Source organism: Lissotriton vulgaris, chromosome 6, assembly GCF_964263255.1.
Source record: "Lissotriton vulgaris chromosome 6, aLisVul1.2, whole genome shotgun sequence".
Classification (NCBI taxonomy): Eukaryota; Metazoa; Chordata; class Amphibia; order Caudata; family Salamandridae; genus Lissotriton; species Lissotriton vulgaris.
In genome coordinates this window covers 147,035,131-147,057,429 of record NC_141694.1, presented here as the reverse complement: position 1 = coordinate 147,057,429, position 22,299 = coordinate 147,035,131, and the positions used below count along the sequence as shown (strand labels likewise).

General features: G+C 49.3%; 1 pseudogene; it reads right to left on the bottom strand.

Moving 5' to 3' along the window:
- Positions 1-20,618: 20,618 nt before the first annotated feature.
- LOC147706932 (28S ribosomal RNA) lies at positions 20,619-21,655 on the bottom strand (annotated as a pseudogene).
- Positions 21,656-22,299: the final 644 nt, after the last annotated feature.

Sequence of the window (22,299 nt, the reverse complement as noted above, 5' to 3'; positions counted from 1 at the left end):
TCAGTGAACCCCAACCAAGCCGCCAATGACCTCACGAGGTGGATCAGCAACTGCGCAGATGACCTCGCTCCACTGAAGACCCCCCCCGCCAGACCCGGCACCAAGAAAGCATCCTGGTTTACCGACGAACTCAAGAGCTCCAAGAAGAACTGCCGAGCGCTCGAGAAAGACTGGCACAGAGACCCAACGACAGACAACATGACCACCCGCAAGCTTGCCACTCGAAAGCATCACCAGCTGATCCACGCCACCAAGAGAACCGCATTCAAGTAACGCCTGGACAACAACGCCCACAACAGCAAGGAACTCTTCAACATCGTCAAAGAGCTCTCGAACCCTAACGCCGGAAACAACGACATCACTCCCTCGCAAGACCTCTGCAACTCACTCGCATCGTTCTTCCACAGCAAGATCGCAGACATACACAACAGCTTCAGCACACAGCCGATGCACCCTACGACCACACCAACGACCCCCACCACCACCCTCCACGCCTGGACCCCGGTCAGCACCGAAGACACCATCCGCACGATGAACTCCATCCATTCCGGCTCCCCAGCAGATCCCTGCCCTCACCACATCTTCAACAAGGCTGACTCCGTCATCGCACCCCATCTCCGGGACATCATCAACGCCTCCTTCGACACCGCCACCTTCCCAGAGAGCTGGAAGCACGCCGAACTCAGCGCCTTACTTAAGAAACCATCAGCGGACCCCACCGACCTCAAAAACTACCACCCCATCTCGCTCCTTCCTTTTTCTGTCATCGAGAAGACTGTCAACAGACAGCTGGCCGCCTTCCTCGAGACAAATGGATCCCTCGACCACTCGCAGTTCGGCTTCCGGGCCAACCACAGCACCGAGAACGCCCTCATCGCAGCCACCGACGACATCCGAACCCTGCTCGACAACGGGGAAACAGCGGCCCTCATCCTCCTGGACCTCTCCGCGGCATTCGACACGGTCTGCCACCGCACCCTAGTGCAGCGCCTCAACAACATCGGAATCTAGGAGAAGGCACTGGAATGGAACATCTCCTTCCTTGCCGGAAGAACACAGAGAGTCCGCCTCCCCCCGTTCAGATCTGAGGCCACCGAAGTCATCTGCGGCGTACCACAAGGATCATCACTCAGCCCCACGCTGTTCAACATCTACATGATCCCCCTTGCGGCCATCGCACGCCAACACAACCTCAACATCATCTCCTACGCCGACGATACCCAGCTGATCCTCTCCCTCACCAACAACCCCGCCACCGCCAGAACCAACCTGCACGAAGGGATGAAAGACGTAGCCGAGTGGATGATGAACAGCCGCCTGAAACTGAACTCAGATAAGACGGAAGTCCTCATCCTGGGATCTTCGCCCTCCGCCTGGGACAACTCCTGGTGGCCCCCTGCCCTGGGCAGCGCACCCAAACCAACGGACCACGCACGCATGGGCAGCGCACCCAAACCAACGGACCACGCACGCAACCTGGGCTTCATCCTGGACTCCTCCCTCTCCATGACCAGACAAGTAAATGCCGTCTCCTCGTCATGCTTCAACATCCTACGCATGCTACGCAAGATCTTCCGGTGGATCCCCACTGAAACCAGGAAGACGGTCACCCAGGCCCTAGTCACCAGCCGACTGGACTACGGCAACTCCCTCTACCCCGGAAAAACAGCCAAACTCCAGAAAAGACTCCAGCGCATTCAGAATGCCTCAGCACGCCTCATCCTGGACATTCCCCGACACAGCCACATCTCCGATCTCCGGACACCTGAGAAAACTGCACTGGCTCCCCGTCAGCAAGAGAATCACGTTCAGACTCCTCACCCACGCACACAAAGCTCTCCACAACCAGGGCCCAAGATACCTCAACGACCGTCTGACCTTCTACACTCCCACCCGCCAGCTTCGATCGACCAGCCACGCCCTTGCCGCTGTCCCCCGCATCCGAAGAGCCACAACAGGAGGAAGATCCTTCTCCTACCTGGCTGCCAAGACGTGGAACTCCCTCCCCATCCATATCCGCCTGACCCAAGACCACCTCTCCTTCAGGAAGCAACTGAAGACCTGGCTGTTCGAGCAGTAGCGGACCCCCCTCCCCCAGCGCCTTGAGACCCTCCGGGTGAGTAGCGCGCTATACAAATGCTTTGATTGATTGATTGATTGATGGATATGAGTAAAAGGGTGGATGGAGGGGGTGAAAGTGGATGTATGAGCGAAAGAATGGATGTATGTATGAATAGAAGGAAGGAGGGATGGATGGATGAGTTTGAATGATAGATTTGGAGCTGGAAGGATAGGTTGGGTCCCAAGAGCGTATTGAACCACTCGCTTTAGCAGCTGCAGTGGGGGTGGAGCTCTTGATGAGCCTCTTATGACTGCAGCTCGGCAGACAAATGGCCATTAGTAACGTGTAAGGGTGAGTGAGTGAAAGGATGGATGTGTGGGTGAAAGGATAGATAGATGAGTGAGTATGAGTGTAAGTGTGGCTTTCTAGATGGATGAATGAGTGAAAGATGGTAGATGGGATGGTGGATGGACGAAGGATGTGTTGATGAAGGGTGATAAGATAGATGGGTTGCAGGGTGGGTGGATCAGTAAGTAAAAGGATGGATGAGTGAAAGGATAAATTGATGGATGAGCTGGAGGATGGAAGAGTGAAAGGTAAACTGATGGATAAGCGGAAGAATGGGTGAGCGAAAGGATGGACAGATGGCTGAGATGGATGGATATGTCTGGGATGGATGGGTAGATTTGGATATGGATGGGCGGATGGATGAATTGACAAACAGAATGGTGAAAGTCTGATGAAAGAATGCATGGAAGCTGATGTAAAGGTGAAATGCTAGATATCAGCGTGTGAATCAAAGGATGAATAGGTAGATCTGCAGAAAAGAGGCAAAATAAGGAAATTACTAGTATTCATATCCTTCTATACTATGAGCCTCACATAACCAGAGAGGCTATTACCCGAGCTCTTATATAATGAGTCCTGCTAATTTTGGACGGTGCACTACATGATGGCACCAAGGGGACAAGTGGATTTTGTACAAGACAAGTAGATTTATGAAGTTACCAGTCCCATGGACAAGTAGATATTTTATTACATTCCACACCCCTGCACCAGTGCTTATTCAAGTGAAGGAAGGTGCCTTATTGCCTCGATTGCCCCAATAGAAAATATCTTGGGAAGGCGCAGAAGCATTGACGCACATTGTTCAGTATTTGATCAAGGTGGGGGTTGTTGAAGAAGTCCCTTATAACAATTGTAATAGCCCTATACTTCCTATTTTGAAAAGAGACACTGATACTAAAATTTACGGATTCATTATTGATTTACGAGAGGTTAACAAAATTGTGGTGCCCCAATACTCAGTATTACAACACTTCTTACTATGATTCCTCCTAGTGCCATTACATTTAGTGTAATAGATTTGAAAAATGCATTTGATACCTATTCACTCTGACAGGCGTTATTTGTTTGGTTTTATTTTGAATAATATATCATTCAGATTCTGTAGAGGTCCACAAGGGTATACAGAGAGTCTCAGCATTTATAGCCAGGCATTGAAAAGGCAGCTTGATTCTTTTCCTGTACCGAAAGGGGTTGCTCTTATTCAATATGTCGATGACATCTTGTTGGCTGCCGATACCACTGAACAGTGTAAATAAGGAACACTGTAATTATTATCATTTCTTGCTTCTCATCATCACAAAGTCTCTCGGAAGAAATTGCAATTTTGTAGACAGCAGGTTACCTATTTAGGTCACCTCCTGTCTAAGGAGGGGCGTGCACTGACACCAGACTGCATTCAGACCATTTTAGATACTCCTGTGCCCTGTACTCAGGACTTCCGTGAATTGATTGGCCTTACTTCCTTCAGTAGGCAGTGGATCCCTAGCTTTTTGTACATTACTAAATCCGTGTTGGCCCTTTTGACTCAAGACACTCCGATGCCTCTCCCATGCCTACTGAATGCCAGAATGCCTTCCAACAGCTACGTCAAGCTCTTTGTTCTTCACCAGTATTAGGAACTCTAGACTACACTAAGACTTTTACACTCTATGTACATGAGAGAGAAGGTTGTGCCCTCTCAGGTGTAACACAGACACGTGGTGATAAACAACGTCCTTGTGCATATTTTTTGACTGTCCTTGATCCAGTTGCCTGCGGGCTGCCTGGTTGTTTCCGAGCGGGGGCAGCAGCGGCTGTCTCCATACGTCAGATTAGGGAATAGTCTTGTCACATAGATTGTTTGTATTAGGACCTCATTCAGTCGACGCCTTGTTAAATCAAACAGAGACACAGCATCTGACTAGTGCCCGTTTGACAGGATATGAATTGACACTTTTTGCCCTTCATATCACGTTGAAAAGATGCTTGACTTTGAATCCTTCTACATTATTGCCACTTCCAGCTTCTCAGTCTCCGTCACAAGAGTTACATGACTGTATATTTCTTACTGAAGAATACACAAAGGGTTGTATTGACCTACAAGATACACCTCTTTCTAGTGTTGATGGAGAATTGTAGCAACTTATGCAAGTTTGGCTACCGTTGCGAAAACAGGATGTAAAAAGCTAGAGCGGGAATGGCGCCGAGGGTATAAGGAGAGGGACAAGAGGAACCTAAAACATGGGCTTCTTGAATATAAGAAGGTGATTGCCCGAGCAAAACAAGAATATTTTACTAATCGTATCAATCAGTCTAGTAATTGCTCAAAAGAACTCTTTAGGACACTTTCTAGTCTTGTATCCCCAAAAGTTGCAGGGCCGCAGCTCAGCCAAGATCTGAGTGAGGCCCTGGCCACTTTCTTCAGGACTAAAGTTGAGACAATCTTTAATGCTTTGACAGGCATTACCAGGAGGTGGCCATTGGCACAAAATCAGATCCCTAGGAGCGATTCACGCAAAGATAGTCTAGAAGAGTTTACACCGGTAAGCACGGAAGAGACAAAAAAAGTACTCTGCGGGCGAAAATCAGGGTCCCCATTTGACCCATGTCCAGCAACGGTAGCCAAGCTGGCGCCTGGTCCGATTGTGGGAACATTAACAATGATCTTCAACAACATGTTCGCAGCCGGGCGGTTCCCCTCCTGTTGGAAATGGTCATCGATCCTTCTACTGTTGAAAAAGTAAAATCTAGATACAACGGATCCCAATAACTATCGCCCCATCTCAAGGCTTCCACTTCCAGCTAAACTAATTGAAAAGATGATGAATCATCAACTCAGTGTGTTTTTATGGGCACAACGGGGGCCTTGGACCCCTCTCAGCACGGGTTCAGAGTAGGCCATAGTACGGAGTCGGCCCTAATAAAGGCAACTGAGGAAATTAGAGGAGTATTGGATCTAGGGGGCAGAGCTGCACTAGTCCTTTTGGACCTCTCTCTGCAGCTTTCGATACGGTCCATCATGGAATTTTGATGGACCGGTTGAAGGACTGTGGGGTGCAGGGGAAAGCAGGAGACCTGGTGAATGCGTTCTTGACTAACAGAGAACAGAGTGTGGCAATGGGGGATTACGTATCTAAATCTTTCGCTCTACCTTGTGGGGTCCCTCAGGGCTCCTCCCTAAGCCCCACTCTGTTCAATGTATAGGTCTGCTCCCTGGCCCCAATTATTAAGTCCTTCGGTTTTAATCTAACCTCCTATGCAGACGACACACAAATTGTAGTGTCAGTGCTGCCAGGAAGGGAAGATGGAGTGTCTTTACAATTTCAGGAATGCATGCGGGCGGTGGGAAGGTGGATGGGCGAAAACTGCCTGAAGTTGAATGGAAGTTATGATTTTTGGCCTCAGTAAGGACTTTTGGAGCCCGAAATGGTGGCCTGAAGAGATGGGGGTCCCGCCACTTCCCGTGGCTAAGGTGAAGAATCTTGGGGTTCTCATAGATGACCAACTCACATTCAGGCCCCAGGTCAATGCTCTAACATCTTCAATTTATTTTCTTTTGAAAATGTTACAGAAGATACTTTCTTTTCTCCCCGAAAGCAGTAAAAAGACAGTGGTTACAGCCCTGGTCTTACCCCGGCTGGATTACTGCAATAGCTTGTTGCTGAATGCCCAACAGGGACTTCTGAACAAGATGCAGGTCCTGCAAAATGCAGCAGCCAGACACCTGACTGGCATTCCAAAGTACGCCTCAGTGTCGGGCCAACTCACGAAACTACACTGGCTGCCGGTGCGTAAGAGGATTGCTTTTAAGGCCTTGTGTCTGGTTTTTAAGGCCCTCCAAGGCCTTGGACCGGCCTGTCTGAAAGATTAATTTTATTGGTACAACCCCCGCAGACAACTAAGATAATCGAGCTTGCGTCTGGTCAGAGTTCCTAGCATAAGGAAAGCACGATGGGGGGGTAGGGGTTTTTGTGTTGGGGGCCACAAAGGCCTGGAACACCTTGCCCTCTGCCCTGAGAAACACCACGGATCTTATGACATTTAGGAAAGGCATCAAGACTTGGCTATTCACACAGTAATCTTGTTCGGCTCATACCCTTTGGGAGCATTTCAACAGCGCCAGGACACCTCCGGGTAACAGTCCGCTCTATAAATGTCTAAAATAAAATAAATAAATAAATAGTAAATGGGTGGAAGCATGTGCTACCAAATATAATACAGCTCTTACTACAACAAAAGGAGTTTTTTCCCCGATTCGGCATTTGTCGAATTTTGTGGAGTGACAACGGACCCTATTTTATTGGGAAAGTTGTTGAGTATCTCATGAAAGGGTTGGGAATTAAGCAGAAGTTTCATGCTGCTTTTCACCCACAATCAGCAGGACTAGAGGAACGTTACAACTCTACCCTGAAATTGAAATTGGCACACATAAGCTTCCACATCTTTGAAATGGTCAGATGCACCGCCTATAGCATTGTTATCTATTACATCGATACCACATATACGATCTGGCCTCACACTGTATGAGGTGGTTTTAAAGTATGGGCGAATTTTGCGGGTCTGCGATCCGCGAATTCGCAGATTTTCCCGCGAACTCACTGATTTTTTTTAGATTTGCACCATACTTAACTGGAGTACTTTCTACTGGCTAATCAGTAAGTGCTACCTCGTTGGGTAAATGTATAGTGCTTTACCTACACTGCAGCTGCGTAAAGGGCCAGAAGATTTGTCTCCACTGACCATGTGTGCCTGAAACTTTTCCACCGCGCCAAAAAGCGCCGAGGTCCCTTGAGGGAGCTGTCCATCATAATTGGGAAAGGGCAGGAAAAACGTTTGATACTGCTAGTGTGTGGTGCGGGGCTTCGATGCGTCTGCACATGCCTCTTGTGCAAAGGGTCAGTGAGCGAGCAGGGCAGCAGGTGAGGAGAAAGCAGCCTCCTGGCCACAGGAACTACAAGGGGATCACGCTCGAGAAACTCATGGATGCAAAGGCCTCCCTCGAGTATTACAGCTTATTTCCGACGGCAGGGATGGGGTTAAAGCACACTTGCCCAGTCTCGATCGTGCTCACTAATGTTTGGGGCTGATTAAAACGTTACTGAATTCAAGCTTCAACTCGGGCACCTGCTTTATTTATCTGTAAGTGCTTCCTGTTGAGGTTTAATTTTTGTGACAGGAGCCTCGTGCCATACTTGTAACTATTCTCTGACCCTGCTTCGAGGATCATAGCAGGGGCAGAGAATAGTTGGAAGTAGGAAACGAGGCACCGCTCAGGAAGCACTTACAGCGTTACTGCAGGTGACCAAGTTGAAGCTAATTTCTTTGTAACTATTTTGTAAATGGTTACAAAGAAATTAGCTTCAACTTGGGCACCTGCTGTAACCCTGTAGGTGCTTCCTGGAAAAAATGTGTCCAGGAACGAATTTTCGGCCCGTAGTTAGTGGTTTTTGGAAGGCCAATATTTATTTGGGGGATTCCTGGGCCTCCTATTATTGCTCTTACTAGACTTGAGCGGATCTCTGCATGAGCAGTATTGGCAATATTCTTGTGGGAAAAAGTGACTGTACTTCAGTGTTGAATATTACTGGAATGAACAATAGCAGTTTTTTGTCCTCACACAACGCCTATTTCATATGCAGATTTAAGGTTATACCACCTACCTATTGGGTGGTCTGAAAGTTGCTACATGTCATCATCATCATCAAATATTTATTTCAGTTAAAACAAACCATAAAAGAGTCATAAGCATAAAAACAATTCAATCTCTTAGAAAACGACCACCAAGGTCAAACAATATTAATTTCCAGATAAGAACAGAGCATAAGAAAGCCATGGAAATCAATACAATATTTTCACTGAAAGAGAGAATAGTGCCAGACATTTTCAGTTACAAACGCACTATTACAGTTGGTCCGTCTTGGTTTGTGCAGTGCAAGCAAGAATGCAATATTAAAAATTTGGAACAATAAATAGTAATAAATAGTAATAGTAATAAATACCAGGAGCTATTTTTAATTAATATCACTAGCATTATAAAAACAATAAAATCATGTACAACTTAGAGGGTATTACATCCATTACATATGGCGAACTAGAATATATAAATAATTCTTCGATATTGTGCCCGCCACTCGACACATAGCCTCTTTTCATCAATATTATTTTAGTGACTAATATCGTGTCCTAACTGGACAGGCTATTACAATTAAAATTTCAGACCTCGTCTTCTTCGTGCTATTGCCACAGCAAGGAGAAAACGACTTAAACTGAATACGATGGTCTGTGTTGTATCACCTTTAACCACTCTTTCTGCTCCCTTGATATGTCTGAAGCCTAAAAGGCAGCAAATAGGCTTTAGCCACTTCTTCCTGATATGATGATATGCCAGGCATAAGAATAGAACATGAGCCTCATCCTCCCTTGTGCCAATATCACAAAATTTGCAAGTTTCTAACAAGACATTCCCTGTAGAACCCTTATTGCATGCCCATTTTGATGTGATGGCTTTAATTTGAAGAATGCCATAACGAAACTTTAGATACAATGATTTTGCTGTGGTTGGCAAAATTTTGTCCATGAAACATTCAAATTTACTTTCTACTTTCACATCAAAGAACTTGAGAGTAAGCGCTTCAATTTTTGGATTGTGTGTATTGTGGAATTTAGGACAGATTCCCAGAACCTTTCCCGCAATAGTTTTTTACAAGATAGGGTCAGAGAACCGGGGTCTGTCCAGTAATGGTATAATCTCAACTTAAGGAACCAATTTTCAATATGGGTCAGCCATACCAACCGAGTCGTGTTCCTTATTTCCATAATTTCTTTTAATGCTTCTCTGTAGTCTACTAATTCGTCCGTTGACCACAGACGAATCCAATATAACAATGGACGTAGAATAGCATGGTCATCGGAACGGTGTATGTTCAAGTCCAGAAAGAAAGGGGTTAAGGGAGTGCAACGTGGTACTGCTAGTAGTTGTCTAAAAAAACTATTTTCATGTACTGAAAAAGCATGTTTGGCAACATGGCCCCACAATTCCGCTCCATAGAGTGTGGCGGATTGAGCTTTGTACTTAAACAGCTCTATTGCAGGCGATACGGCTCTAGTGTAACTATTCCTATGCCTTTTGGCTATAGGTGCTAGGTTTTGTGTTAAAATTATTTTGGATTTTTCAATTTGTGGCTACGTGTCCTTTTTGCTTCCATCTGTGTTTTTGGCACCTGCATCCTACCATAAAGACTATAAATTGTATAATGACATTTCTAAGAGCAGAATCAAAAGAACAATAAATAATGAAGAGGTGGATCAAACTGACACTGCACTATGTAAATGTAAATGTGGGATTCTTGTAAAGCACACTGTTACTCTACCCGAGTGTACTGGCACTGTAGACCGCTGGGGAACCCGTCCTGGTTTTCCCTGTGAGATGGTCCCTTTCTGGGTATCTCCAGGGTGAAACCAGGCATCCCCGGCTTCTGTGGGGGGGCCGTTGTAGAGATGAGGCAAGCTTAATGCCCAGAGTTACTGAGTGTGTTCCCTGGTTAGAGTAGGCACTGAGGCGAGAATTATCGAGTCCGTTGACCCCTGGTCCACGACCCTGCCGCATCGGGAATTGAACCCTGGTCCCGGGCCGTTCTCTGCTTACAGGTCTGCCGCCTCTAACCAGTGAGCCACACCTCTCCTCTACAGCAGTATCTTGACTTTAATTTTGGACTATTCTTCTTTGTTGGTGCGGCTTTAAACAGTAGAAAGATCAGACACTTAACATGTGTTGTAGAGGCTGTAACCAATGAGACAGCAATGGCACTTGAAAATAACACAGAAGAACTATAAATTGTGAGAATTGTGGCACTCCAAATTATAATGGTCCTTGACGTCATCTTGACTGACCGTGGTGGAGCATGTCGCATCATCGGGGAGCAGCTGCTGTGTATACATTCCTGACGACGCTCCTTCTGATTTTGATACAATTTCCAAGATGCATTAAATAGCCACTGAAATCCATCAGGATTCAGGAACATGGACTTTGACTGGATGGCTATGGAACATGTTTACTGTATGGGGCTGGAAACTATTGTTAGCCCAATGTATATTCCTTGCTATTCTTTTCAATTGTCGTCGATGTATTCAATGAGGCCCAATGCTTTGTTTCTACTTGTACCTCATGTATACCGACTAAACAGAATGTTAAGAATGTAAATGCCCGACTAGCAAGTGATCAAGAAATTAATGAAATGATTCAGATCGATGTCCATGATATTTTTCGTATTCCTTCGATAGCATAAGAAAATGTCTTCAGCATATGCTAAAAGGGTCGTCTGTGGCAATCTGAAACAATTTCCATTAGCATAAGCTGAAGCCATCTTGTTTGTGGCATCTATTTTGTTAGCTATGTAATTCTTCTGTCTTCACTGTTGCTTGCTCTTCTATTCTGCTTGTGTCATCAGCTTTAGTTAACACACCACACACAACCAGCGCTACATATCCCACACCACAACTGGAAAAAAGTCACAGAAGACCAGCTCATCACCACACTCGGCTGAGATCCTCCACCCGAGCCCCCTGAGACCGATGCAGTAGCCCACTCTTCAGACAATGGATCAACGACTGCGCCTACACCCTCGCCCCAATCAGGAAACCCTCCGACAGACGCACCGACACGAGAGCCATCTGGTTCAAAGTCGACCTCCAGAACTCCAAGCTTTCCTGCAGAAGAATAGAGATGCTGTGGCGCAATGACCAGACCCCAGACAACCAAGTTGCCCTCATGAACGCCAGACACAATCACCACCAACTCATCCGCTGCGCCAAAAGAACCTCCTTCAAGGAACGCATCGACAACAACGCACACAACAGCAAAGAGCTCTTCAACATCGTGAAATGACGTACCGCCGTCACAAGAAATCTGCGACTCCCTGGCAACTTTCTTCCACCGCAAGATCGCAGACATCTACAACAGCTTCGACACCCTGACGCCAACGACAGACGCCTACGCCCCCGACTCGACATCCACCAAACTTCTGCTCTCCTGGAACAACGTCAACGATGAAGACACCATCAAATTCGTGAACACCATCCACTCCGGATCACCTTCCGACCTCTGCCCCCACCATATCTTCAACAAGGCAAGCATCATCATCGCACCTCAACTCCAAAAGTTCATCAAAAGCTCCTTCGAGACCGCCTCCTTCCCAGAAAGCTGGAAACACGGCGAGATCAATGCCTTACTCAAGAAAACCAAGACGGACCCAAAGGAACTCAAGAACTTCCGACTCATCTCTTTGCTCCCGTTCCTGGCGAAAGTCATTGAGAAGACCACCCACAGACAGCTGACCCACTTCCTGGGGTAGTACTACGTCCTGGACTCCTCCCAATCAGGATTCCGCAGCAATCACAGCACAGAAACCGCCCTCATTGCCATCACTGACATCAGGACCATACTGGAGAAGGCAAAACAGCTGCCCTCATCCTCCTGAACCTCTCGGCCACCATCAACACTGTCTGCCACTACAGCTTGTGCACACGCCTCCACGACAGAGGGATCCGAGGCAAAACCCTGGAATGGATTACCTCCTTCCTCACTGGAAGAACCCAGAGAGTCCGCCTCCCCCCCTTTCCGATCTAAAGCCACCAATATCACCTGCGGCGTACACCTAGTATCATCGCTCAGCCTGACCCTTTTCAACATCTACATGGCACCGCTTGCCAACATTGGCGAGTACACCACCTCAACATCGTCTCGTACGCCGACAGCACCCAGCTGATCCTCTCCCTCTCCAAGGACCCTGCCCCCACCAAATCCAACCTCCATGAGGGAACAAAGGCCGTCGCAGACTGGATGAAGACCATCCGGCTGAAACTGAACTCAGACATGACAGAGGTCCTCATCCTCGGCTCCACCCCCTCCGCATGGGACAACTCCTGGTGGCCGGCCACGCTGGGAGCTGCCCGACACTCACCAACAACGCATGCAACCTGGGGTTCATCCTGGACTCAATGCTCTCTATGACCCGGCAAGTCAACATCTTTTCCTCCTCCTGCTTCAACACCCTCTGCATGGTCCGCAAAATCTACAGATGGATCCCCACCGAAACTAGAAGAACGGTCACCCAAGCACTCGTCAGTAGCAGACTGGACTATAGCAACGCCCTCTACATGGGAACCAAAGCCACACTCCAGAAGAGACTCCAACGCATACAAAATGCCTCTGCACGCCTCATCCTCGGACTCCCTCTCCTCAGCCACATCACCACCCACCTGATAGATCTAGATTGGCTCACCAGTCAACAAGAGGATCACCTTCAAGCTCCTCACCCAAGCTCACAAAGCACTCCACAACGCCGGACCAGCATACCTCAACGAACGACTGTTCTTCTACACCCCGAACCGCCAGCTTCGCTCCGCCGACCTCGCCCTCGCCACCATCTCCAGCATCCGCCGAACGACCACCGGTGGAAGATCCTCCTCCCACCTCGCCGCCAAGACATGGAACACCCTCCCCGCCCACCTGCATCTGACCCAGGACCTGCTGACCTTCAGGAGACTACTCAAGACCTGGCTGTTCGCCCAGTAGCTGTCCCCCCCCCCGAGCGCCTTGAGACCCTCGTGGATAAGTAGCACGCTCTACAAATGTCTGACTCCTTCTGTACTGAGCCAAAGCAATGTACGTGCTGAGAAAAGGTCTTTAGCTGCTAAAATGCACCTGGTTAAAGACATAACTGTCAACTATTTTCGACTGTTGTAAACAGCTCTGTTCCCCCTCCCACTTTGCTTACTAAGTGATCACTCATCTGCCCGTGTTTGTCGGTAACTATTTCTATGTAGGCCTGTACCTTCTATTTGTATCTACATGCTTACACTGCATCAAAGTGTGTATAAAAGCCCCATGGTCTGTGTACTAAATGGACTACCTCCTGCAACACTTGATGGTGTTGTATGGACGTGGTCCCACTCATGAGTGATTAATAAACTTGTTATTTGAATTCCAGCTTCAGTGCCAATCTCTATTTTGTTGGTCTACGGACCCGTGGACAGAGAAGGGTGATCCCTGCACCGGTGTGCTCATTAAAAGGTACATTTCCACAGGTTTTGGGTGGGGAGATTAGGTGAAATTCTGTTTTTTTTGCGTTGAGTTTGAGCTGGTTAGAGGTGAGCCATTGGAAAGTCAATTTCAAGGCCTCATGCAGGGAAAGAATCTCCTCAGGAGAAGAGATGTTGATGTAGATCTGGGTGTTGTTGGCATACATGAGTTAGGAGATATTTGCAGTGCGTAGTACTTCGGCTAGTGGTTCGAGGTAAAAGTTGAAGAGGGTGATCAGAGAGGGAGCGGACAAGTTACCGTTGATTAGGAATCTCTGTGAGCTGTTCTGGAGGAAGACCTAAACCATTCAAGAACAGGGCCATCCAGTGCCATCCTGAGTTTGAGGCGTTCAAGTAGTTTTTCGTGGTTGACTGTATCGAAAGCCGAGGATAAATCTAGGAGGAGGATTAAGAGACACGTATTGCCTTGATCAAGGGCTTGGAGGGCATCACCCACGATGTGGAGAAGGGTGTTTTCAGTTCTGTTCCCAGGCCTGAATCGGATTGGAAGTCGTCTAGTAGGTGGAAGTTGGCGATGTGTTGGCTCAACTGCTGTTGCACACATTTCTCCAAAACTTTAGCTAGGAGTGGGATATTAGATATAGGTCTAAAGTTGTCAGAGGATCCAGCATAGGTTTTTTTGAGATGGGAGGACTTGGCCGGCTTTCAGAGAGTCAGGTATCAACCCCTGTAGAAGGGAGGCGTTGATTATTGCAGTCCAACTAGGAATGATAGATTGAGAGGTGGCGGCTAAGCAGTTAGAGGGGAGTGGGTCATTAAAGTGGTTGTTCGGGTTTAAGGAGGATAGAATTTTCGAGACGGAATGTTCGTCATAAACTTTGAAGTTAGACCAGTGCGCTTGGTTTTTGGGTGATGTCTGGGGGGGCAGCGCGGAGAGAGGAGGCAGATCTGGAAGGGGTTGGGATTAAGTGGCAGATCTAAGTTTGTTTCCTAGGGCAGTGATTTTGTCAGAGAAGGAGGAGAATTCCTCGCATGATATTAGGGATTTAGGGGTTCCTTTAGAGGTTTTAGCCAGTTTGTTAGATTGGTGTTTGACCATTTTGAAAAGCTTGCCTGGGGGGTGATAAAAGATGTGCAGACTACGCAGTTGGGTGGTGTTGCTGCATATTGAAAGTGCAAGGTATTCGCAGGAGTCTGTGGAATCTGCCAGAAGTTCACTGACGTGGAGGTTAGAGCGGTAGATGCAGGCAATGCCTCCCCCTTTTTTTTAGATTGTCTGTCCAGTCTTTCGATGTTACAGTTGGGAGGGACTAAGAGGACTAGGCAGGGAGATGAGGATTCATTAAGCCACGATTAGGTCAGGATTGCTAAGTCAAGTTTTTGGTTCAGGATGAGATCGGCGATATCAGCGGCATGCTGAGCGGCAGTTAATTCGGAGGCCAGACAGAGGGGGGTCAGAGAAAGTGTTGTGAGGTTGCTATCAACCACACTTCTGTTGCGGAGGGTAGCTTATCTGTTATGGTTGATTGCAACCGTGAGGATAGCATGTTCGTCATTCACGTCTAGTAGACTAGGGTTTATTGGGGAAGAATTGTAGGTAAGGAGGAGGGCTAGAATGTTATGTTATGTTACGAGTTTGTTAGAGCGCGACAGCTGCCCCAGCAACGAGGCGTCCCGGTGCTGAGAAACCACGCCATAACCTACTGAGAGGGAGGGGGGAGGAGGCAGATGGCTTAAGACAGTGGGAATAGATGGGTTTTAATTGCCTTCCGGAAAGCGGACAGATTGTCCAGGCGGCGAATGTTCGGAGGTAGAGACTTCCAGAGTTTCGCTCCCAAGACTCTGAAGGAGCGACCCCCGACACGGCAGAGTTTTGTACGAGGAACCACTACCAGATGTTGACCTAGGGAGCGTAGATTGCGTTGAGGGGTGTAGGGTACTAAAAGCGGACGGAGGAGTTCGGGGCCATCTGTTTTGAGGATTTTAAAAGCAGTGGTGAGGGACTTGAATTGGGTTCTGGATTCAACCGGGAGCCAGTGAAGTCTTTGTATGGTGGCTCTAACAGAGCATCTTCTGGGAAGACCCACTATAGCCCTAGCCGCTGAATTCTGTATCCGTTGTTGCCTTGTTATCTCTGCTTTGTTAGCGCCTAAAAGTAGGACGCTGGCGTAGTCCAACCGAGAGAGGATAATAGATTGGACTATAAGCTGGCATGTTTTGGGATCGAAGAAGCCAAGTATAGGGTTGAGGCTTCTCAGCAGGCCCACACAGGTATCAGCCACTCTCTTAGTGTGGGTTTGGTAGCTCAACGAGGACTCCAACCAAACACCCAGGTTTTTTACCAGAGCTTTAGGTGGAGGGATGGGGCCCAGCAAGGAAGGCCACCAGTGGTCGCTCCAACAACTGGGGCTCCTTCCGAGGAGCAGCACCTCCGTTTTCCCTGCATTCAGCTGTAAGCAGTTGCCCGTCATCCAATGGGCAACTGCAGCCAGTCCATCCCTAAATCTCGTGGCAGAGATTGAGGGACCCTCAGGGAGGGTAATAACCAGCTGAGTGTCGTCAGCGTACGACACCAGCGTGAGGTCCCACTCTCTAGCCACAGCCGAGAGGGGCTGCACATAAAGGTTAAAAAGGGATGGACTGTCCTTCTCCGAGAGGTGGCAGGGCTGCTTGCGCGGGCAAAGATGTTCTAGGCGGTGCTTTAAGTGGGATGAAAAACCTGGGGGGGGGGTCTCTTAAAGGGGCATGGCCGTTTTAATTAAGTGTGTGGCTTAAAAACACGTAAGCTAAAAATCTGTGCTTAGAATAGTGTGCCGCCCGACTTGTATTTTGCTGTTTCTGTCATTGCATCTAGATATATGATACAACAAGTAACATCATAACTCAACAAGTCAGGACTATTTGCTTTGTCAATGTTTGTTACTTGCATAAGATAAATAAGCAGCAACTATGGCTTGTATATAATATTGAAAAAGATTCCACTTACAGCCCTGGTGACACCACGACAATATTGCTGCTCCTTAGTTTCAAAAAGTGAAGGGAAATCCAAAGAGAAATTGACTCTCTTTAAAGCATTTCCCTTTCCCTCCAACGCTCACCTGGCATGACGTCATGCCGTAACTTCTCCACTAGTGAGAAGTGAGCAGTATGAGCACGTGCACATCGATGTGCCTGCTGTCACTGCAGTCTGGGCCAGGGCACAAAACAGAGGCCGATAGAGACCCGTTTCGAAGCCCCCCTTTAAAAAACGGTCGGTGGTCAGCACCAATGAGACCCAGCCCACTTAAAGCCCTGGTTCTAGGAAAAAGGCCCTGAACAACAGGGTCAGCCATGATTTCTAATATTTTTCTCGAATGTAAACACTGAAGATGGTATGCCGTTTACTCCCAGGGCCCTACTAGACCTTTGTCAATTTACAACATTAATAACTTTTTGAGTCAAAGATGTTATAATTGGATTCTTTCATATTCTTTCCATTACTTTGAAGTGGAACAACCCTCTCGACGGGGTGTTGATCGTCTTGATATAGTTGTAAGTTTAAATTCTCCAAAGTAATTTCGTTTTCAAATGATGCTTGAACCATCCAATGTCATAGATGAATCTTCGAAAACGACTCTGATCTTTACTGCTAAATATCTGCACTTTCTCTATAAGTGAGGGGACAAAGGGTCTCCTTCCTTATGCTTTTTTAATACCCTTAAGCTTTGCTTTATGCATCATAAGTTCTCGAGTGTTCTATTTCTTTTTATTTTTGAGATTCTGATGGATTGGGCGCTTGCAATTCCAAGCAACATGAAGTGATGAAATTAAAGTGTGAACAGTTCTGTCCAAATTGGCATTATGGTTCTAGATAATGTTGCCCTCGATAGCTTATCTTTCAATAATATAATATCCCGAGATTTTTTCTATCTGAGCAATTGCTCCTTAGTGTCAGAAGGGCTATTTGAGTATGAGTGGTTTAATTTCCCTTGGACCATGACCGAGGTAGAATAGGTTGGTGGCTTTTGAGGTTGCAAGATCAAGGGTTACTGATGTAAGATTATGATAGCTTTAGGTCATTGTAGGAAAGTCCTGGCAGTGGGTGAAAAGCAACTGAGATATGTATCTAAAATCTATAATGGACCCTCTGCCGCCCAGTGTGTGGTGACCCATTCTGCTGGCGGCAGGGAATTTACTGCAAAGCTTCCAAGGGGACCAATGACAATCTTGTATTGTGATCAGCAATTTCTTTTCCCAAAGGTTCTTGCTTACTTCGATTTGTTCTGGAGATGTTTTATATGTTTGTGTGTGGCGCAGAGCTATCAATTTCCAGTAGTGTGAGATTATAATCGCCTTCTATTATCAGGTTGAAGTTTTAAAAAAGCACAAGCTACTAATTCTAATTCTTCCAAAAAGAGTTTTACCGCTGCCTTTTGATCAATGTGATGTATATTGAGGTAGACATTTATCAATAGTATCCTACATATTAAGTTAGAGACAGCTAAGTTTTCTATCACAATAGCTTGAAAGAATGGGCATGTCGAGTTTAGTAGTCTCCTGTTTGATTTTATAGCGGTTGAGAGATGTTGACAGACCTCCTGATGGTCTGCCAAACCACCTACGTGAGACTGCCGGTGTTGCAAATACTTGAAGAAAATAAATAGGGATAGGGTATTCGCTCCACGTTTCCTAGAGACAAATGATATAAGAATGTAAGAATAATGTTGAGGTGTTCTGATCCCAAAGAGCCTTTTTAAGCTCAGCTGCATTCTCAGGTTAAAATCTTAAACCACTTTGGTGGTACCTCACCGCTATCTTACTAAGATCCTGTAACAAGGCTAGGAGCACCGACATGGGCCATTCCCCCAATATATGAGGGAGCCAGCTCCAGTCATTCTCCCGGGGCTTCGGGGGGATTGTGAGAATATCGCAGTGTGCTATTTGCCCTCAGTGATCATGATGTGAATTGCTTTGGGTGCATGTAACTTGAGGTCAGGCACATCTGATTTATCCTTTAGGTTACTACGAAGTACTTTTTGGGCTTATTATATATTGGGAGCTAGTATCAAATTATATTTTCTTTGACCTTTTTACTCATTGTAATTCCCCATTTTGACAGAAAACTTTCATGATTAAAGACCAGTTTTGGTAGTCATTGGTTTTCCAGGTTAGCTGCGTGGCCTCCTTATGCAACATTTTGGTGATTGTTGATGTGTTATCATGAATAGTAGCCGTAACTGGACTCATACTATCCAGTATTTGAGCTAATATTGGCCCCCTTAAGATTTTTCTTTATTTTTGGAGACAAGTTACTTGGCCTTGGTGTATTCTGGCTCGGTTAATGGCAGGCATTCTCCAATTTGGGCACTAGCTGATGAGCGGGTCATGAAAGAGGCAAGATTACATCTTTTAGAGCAATTTTAATCTCAAAGATTGGATAGATCTGCTTAACAGCAGTTGATCAAAGTGTTGTTGTCCTCTTCCTGTATGTTTTTGCCTGTTTCTTTAATTTTTCTTTTCTTTCCTACTAAGAGGATGTGTAGGAGGATTATCACCAAGGACGGGTGTAAACTGCTAGAATGAGTGAAGTGGTTCAAGGTGAGGTTCCTAGTATTGTCTTTTCCTATGTTGATAGTAGGGGTGGGCAGAAAACTACGCTCTGACAGCGTAGTGGATGAAGCCAGCCACACCTGCTCCCCGGGCCCGGTCCAAGCTTCCGTAACCTTAGCCAGGCCGGGGAGAGCCTCCCCGGGCCCCGGTGGAGCCCCGTCCCCAGCGCCCGCACCCTCTGACGGCTTGCAGGACGGGGGCTCACGCACCCCAGGCCCGGCCGGACGGAGCTCAAGCCCCGGGCCCGGTTCCAGCTACCGAACGCTAGCCAGGCCGGGGAGAGCCTCCCCGGGCCCCAGTGGAGCCCCTTCCCCACCGCCCGGACCCTCTGACGGCTTGCAGGACCGGGGGCTCACGCATCCCGGGGCCGGACGGACGGAGCTCAAGCCCCGGGCCCGGTCCCACCTTCCGAACCCTAGCCAGGCCGGGGAGAGCCTGCCCGGGCCCCGGTGGAGCCCCGTCCCCAGTGCCCGGACCCTCTGACGGCTTGCAGGACGGGGGGCTCACGCACCCCGGGGCCGGACGGACGGAGCTCAAGCCCCGGGCCCGGTCCCAGCTACCGAACCCTAGCCAGGCTGGGGAGAGCCTCCCCGGGCCCCGGTGGAGCCCCGTCCCCAGCGCCCGGACCCTCTGACGGCTTGCAGGACGGGGGGCTCACGCACCCCAGGGCCGGACGGACGGAGCTCAAGCCCCGGGACCGGTCCCAGCTACCGAACCCTAGCCAGGCCAGGGAGAGCCTCCCCGGGCCCCAGTGGAGCCCCGTCCCCAGCGCCCGGACCCTCTGTTGGGTTGCAGGATGGGGGGGCTCACGCACCCCGGGGCCGGACGGACGGAGCTCAAGCCCCGGGCCCGGTCCCACCTTCCGAACCCTAGCCAGGCCGAGGAGAGCCTCCCTGGAAGCCCCGTCCCCAGCGCATGGACCCTTGGCCGGACCCAAGTTAGGGTTAAGCCCGGGCCACGTCCACTCCCCGACTGCCTGCCCGGGGAGCCCATTTTTCTCGACTATTAAGCCCCCACGTAGTGGGGGCTTACAGAACTCTGGGGAGGGACAAAAGTTGGAGTTAGCCTGGCTGCCAGCCCGCAGGGCCATCTGGCCACCCAGCCCGCAGGGCCATCTGGTCACCCAGCCCCCCGGGCCATCTGGTCACCCAGCCCGCAGGGCCATCTGGTCACCCAGCCCGCAGGGCCATCTGGTCGCACAGCAGGCGACCAGATGGCCCATGACGACCCAGAGCCCAGATGGCCTGGGAGGCTGACGTACCCAGTCACCCTTGCAGTCCAGCGAGGGTGGCCAGGCGCACCAAGGCAGACGCTCTGGAGCTTCCTTCCCCCGGGTGGCTGCTGCTCACCTCCCTGCCCGGGAGCAGCGGGCCATTTGGTCACCCTGCGGACACGCAAGGGATGGTGGCCCCCATCCCCGCACCCCGGTGGGGCAGGGAAAGGAGGGGGAGGCCCCCGTGCCGAAGGGCACGTGGTGAAGGCAGCCTCCCACGGACCCGTGTTTCCCCCTCCGCGTCCATCCCGCCGGCCCGGCGGCAGAGGGACCCACCCCTGGGTGTGGTGGAGGGAGGCGTCCGTGGGCACCCACGCATGGAGAGACAAAAGCTTGGCTCAGAGGATGACTTTCAATAGATCGCAGCGAGGTAGCTGCTCTGCTACTTACGAAACCCTGACCCAGAATCAGGTCGTCTACGAATGATTTAGCACCGGGTGTCCCACGAACATGCGGTGCACTAAGGGCGATGGAGGCGGCCCCCTTCCGTCCGCGCTCCGGTCCCCAAGCAAGCGGCTCTACGCACCGGCCCCCCGAGAGAGGCCGGCTATCCCAGGCCAACCGAGGCTCCACGGCACTGCGGTATCGTTACGGTTTAGGGGGGATTCTGACTTAGAGGCGTTCGGTCATAATCCCACAGATGGTAGCTTCGCCCCATTGGCTCCTCAGCCAAGCATATACACCAAATGTCTGAACCTGCGGTTCCTCTCGTACTGAGCAGGATTACTATTGCAACAACACATCATCAGTAGGGTAAAACTAACGTGTCTCACGACGGTCTAAACCCAGCTCACGTTCCCTATTAGTGGGTGAACAATCCAACGCTTGGTGAATTCTGCTTCACAATGATAGGAAGAGCCGACATCGAAGGATCAAAAAGTGACGTCGCTATGAACGCTTGGCCGGCACAAGCCAGTTATCCCTGTGGTAACTTTTCTGACACCTCCTGCGTGAAACCCAAAAAGTCAGAAGGATCGTGAGGCCCCGCTTTCACGGTCTGTATTCATACTGAAACTCGAGATCAAGCGAGCTTTTGCCCTTCTGCTCCACGGGAGGTTTCTGTCCTCCCTGAGCTCGCCTTAGGACACCTGCGTTATCGGTTGACAGGTGTACCGCCCCAGTCAAACTCCCCATCTGTCACTGTCCCCGGAGCGGGTCACGCCTGGCGGGCGCCGGGCGCTTGGAGCCAGAAGGGGAGCCCCACGGGTCTCGCCCCCCCCCTCACCGGGTAAGTGAAAAACAATAAGAGTAATGGTATTTCACCGGCGGCCCGAGAGCCTCCCACTTATCCTACACCTCTCATGTCTCTTCACAGTGCCAGACTAGAGTCAAGCTCGACAAGTTCTCTTTCCCCGCTGATTCTGTCAAGCCCGTTCCCTTGGCTGTGGTTTCGCTAGATAGTAGGTAGGGACAGTGGGAATCTTGTTCATCCATTCATGCGCGTCACTAATTAGATGACGAGGCATTTGGCTATTTTGTACCACCTTACGGTGGCCCCTTCTGGGTTATTAATTGTGCTGCCCATCAGCGTATTTTGCTTCCAACATCAACACTGGCTCCGGAGTACAGCCACTAAATTGCATGCTGTCCTCACGGACCTGGGAGTTGGAAAGCGTAGCCAGTTTGTCAAGTCCGGTAAGTCAGTAAGGAGGAGGTTTTTTGAAAAGACAGCGCCCCCTTTCGCCATCCTAACGGGGGGTACACTGGCTTAGTATCCCCTGCATGCCTGCTGCCGGGGCACGCAGACTCCGAGAAAAAAAGACCATCGGCAAGAGGCCCGAGAGGCAGGTGCATCCCTGGGCCCCTGGGGGCCCCAGCAGGTGGGCCCCAGGACTGCCTTCCCCCTCTCAGCATGGCCGGACCTGACGGAGGTCTGTCTGAGCAAACTCGGAGAAAAACGACCATCGGCAAGGAGCTGAGAGGCAAGAGCGTCCCCGGGCCCCCGGGGGCCCCGGCAGGCGGGCCCCGGGGCTGCCTTCCCCCTCTCAGCATGGCCAGACCTCACGGA